Here is a 3,214-nt window from a genome sequence, read left to right on the forward strand (position 1 = left end):
TGATCCTGGGTGAGAGGGGCTGAGAGAAACCCAGACACACCCCACCAGCACCAGACGCAAATCCACTCCTCCACACACAGACACACCCGGGGACGCTCGCACGCGGGCTCGCGCACCGGCACACACACACAAACACACACACACACAGAGACACAGGCACACACACTCACACACAGACACACACAGACACAGAGACACCCACACACGCCCGCACACACGCACAGGCGCGCGCGCGCACACTCACACACACACACGCACACACGGCTTGAAGGAGAGCATGGACGAGACGGATGGAGAGATAGAAACCGAGGGAATGAGAGAGACAGCCATCGAGAAAGACAGTGGACGGGGAGTGTAGGGTCCAGCCCCACAGGGTCTCTCCCCGTGTGTGGAGACCAGAGGTGGTAGAAATAAAGACACAAGACAAAGAGATAAAAGAAAAGACAGCCGGGCCCGGGGTTCCGCCACTACCAATGCGCCCAGACCGGTAGTGTCCCCGAATGTCTGGCTGCGCTGTTATTTATTGGATCCAAAGAAAAGGAGCAGGGTAAAGAGTGTGAGTCATCTCCAATGATAGGTAAGATCGCGTGGTTCACGTGTCCACTGGACAGGGGGGGCCCTTCCTTGCCTGGGAACTGAGGCAGAGAGAGAGAGGAGAGAAAGAGAAAGACAGCTTATGCCATTATTTATGCATATTACAGAGTTTTAGTAATTTCACTCAGTCTCTACTGCCACGTAGAAGGCAGAGCCAGGTGCAGAGGATGGAACGTGAAGGCGGACTAGGAGCATGACCACTGAAGCACAGCATCACCTTGAGACGGTTACGCCTCTGGATAAGTGCGGTCAGGCCTGACTGGTTTCAGGCCCTGCACGAGAGGTGGAGGGGCAGAGTCTTTTCTAAACTCCCCCGGGGAAAAGGAGACTCCCTTTCCCGGTCTGCTAAGCAGCGCGTGTTGTTCCTTGACACTTTTCGCTACCGGTAGACCACGGTCCGCCTGACAACGGGCGTCTTCCCAGATGCCGGCGTCACCGCTAGTGCAAGGAGCCCTTCTAGTGGCCCTGTCTGGGCATCACAGAAGGCTCGCACACTTGTCTTCTGGTCACACCTCACTATGTCCTCTCAGCTCCTAATTCTGCATGGCCTGGTTTTTCCTAGGTTACGATTATACAGCGAGGATTATTAGAAGATTGGAATAAAGAGTATTTGCTACAAACTAATGATTACTGCTCTTCACATCTCATCAGATCGGAGATCTGTATCTGGTATAACTCTTCTTGTTTTATATGTTATTACACCGGAAGAGTTCGTGTCGTCGGTCTCTTGCCTCGGCGCCTGGGTGGCTTGCCGCCCACAGGGGAGGGGGTAAGAGACAGACGGAGAGGCTGAGAGAGAGGGACAGAGAAAGAGAGAGAGACAGAGAGGCCGAGGGAAGACGACAGAAGTAGCGCGAGGTCCCGGGGGGGTGGAAACCTAGAAGATAGAGGCGGAGGGAGCTAGAGAGCGAGCGAGCGCGATAGAGCCTTAGAGAGGGGGCGCCGGGCTCCCGTAGGCGGCGCCCTTTTGAGCAGGCCGGGATAGGGTGGAGGGGGCTTGGGCTGCGCCAGAACACGGGGGCCAGGAGGTCCATGCGAGAGGACCAACGGAGCGCTGAGACGGGCTTTTTCCTGGATGAATTGCTTGCTTTGCAGGTGGGTTTCGTAGGCTCCTTCCTTTCTGGGCACCTCCCTGTGCTCTGGCTGCCTTGCGGGGGGCCCCGAGATTTGCAGAGTGCGCCCGCCCGTTTGGCGGGAGCCCTGGCACCGGGCGCGGCGCCGGAGGCCTGGGGCTCTGGCGTGTCCTCGGGACTGGAGTTGACACGACGTGGGGGGCATTGGGAATCCGGGTGCACAGGGACGGTTTTCCTGGTGGCTGGCCAAGCAATGTCCTTCCCTCGGAGAAAGCAGCCCATGCGTTCTGGAGCCGAGGTCTCGGCTGGCGTCTGTGGCACCCGCTGCCCCTGGCCGCCCCTTCCCCCGGTTTGGAAGGTTGCGAAGACGGCGCTGGCGCTCGATGAGTGAATTGAATCGCCTGCGCGTTCCGGGAGCGGGAAGGCACCGCGAACGGCAGGGAACCCGCGCCTGCGCCTTTGGGGTCCGGCCCCCTGCCCTCCCAGGCTGGAGCCGGGCTCCTGGCGGGGCGGCGGCGAGGCGCAAGCGGTGGGATGCTGCTGCCCGGCGTGCAGTAGGGGCGGACCCCCAGGAGGAGGTCCCCGGCTGCGGCGGGGGTGTAGGAGGGCGATGAAGGTTGAGCAGAGTCAGGGGAGGTTGGGAAGCATGGCGACCGTACTGGGAAGGGAGGCCACGGGGAAGCCAAAGAAGCCCACAGCAGGCCGGGCGGGCACGGTGGCTCCCGCCAGTCATCCCAGCACTCTGGGAGGCCGAGGCGGGTGGATCACGAGGTCAGGAGATGGAGGCCATCCCGGCTAACAGGGTGAAACCCCGTCTCTACGACAACTACCAAAAATGAGCCGGGCGTGGTGGCGGGCGCCTGCAGTCCCAGCTACTCGGGAGGCTGAGGCAGGAGAATGGCGTGAACCCGGGAGGCGGAGCTTGCAGTGAGCCGAGATGGCGCCACTGCACTCCAGCCTGGGCGACAGAGCGAGACTCCCCGTCTGGAAGAAAAGGAAAGAAAAAGCAAAAAGCCAAAGAAAAAGCCTACAGCACCCGGTATTCCCAGGCGGTCTCCCATCCAAGTACTAACCAGGCCCGACCCTGCTTAGCTTCCGAGATCAGACGAGATCGGGCGCGTTCAGGGTGGTATGGCCGTAGACGCCGAGAGAGGCGCCCGGCTGCCCCAAGAGCCCGGCCCAGCCACGCCCACGGGATTCCAGCCGTCACCGCCAGGCCGGGGCCGCGGGGCTAGGATCGGGGACCCCCGCGCCGCTCGCTCGCGGCCTACCCCCGGCTCCCGAGCTTCCACCGCATCGGGCCCGCTCCGAACAGGGAGTGCTCCGAGGCGTCAGGGCCCAGGGCCCACGATCCTGCGACACGCTCCGGTCCTCCGCCCTGTCGCGGAGGTAGCGTTTTGGATCCTTCGCCGCCCAGGGGCTCCTGCGAGGTCCCCTCTTGCCCCACCCACCCTGAGCCGTCAGGGCTGGCCAAGGGCGGACAGCCGGCCCAGCCGCGCGGGGCCTTTCTCTCACAACGCCCCCACCGCGGTCGCTTGTCCCGACCA

General features: G+C 62.0%; 1 non-coding gene across 1 annotated transcript; it reads right to left on the minus strand.

The window, feature by feature from the left end:
- Window positions 1-2,691: 2,691 nt before the first annotated feature.
- Window positions 2,692-2,810, minus strand: LOC116465642 (5S ribosomal RNA). The gene has a single exon (XR_004247239.1). It is a non-coding gene; the product is annotated as a 5S ribosomal RNA (ribosomal RNA).
- Between the last annotated feature and the right edge of the window lie 404 nt (window positions 2,811-3,214).

Source organism: Hylobates moloch, unplaced genomic scaffold, assembly GCF_009828535.3.
Source record: "Hylobates moloch isolate HMO894 unplaced genomic scaffold, HMol_V3 SCAFFOLD_7553, whole genome shotgun sequence".
Taxonomy (NCBI): Eukaryota; Metazoa; Chordata; class Mammalia; order Primates; family Hylobatidae; genus Hylobates; species Hylobates moloch.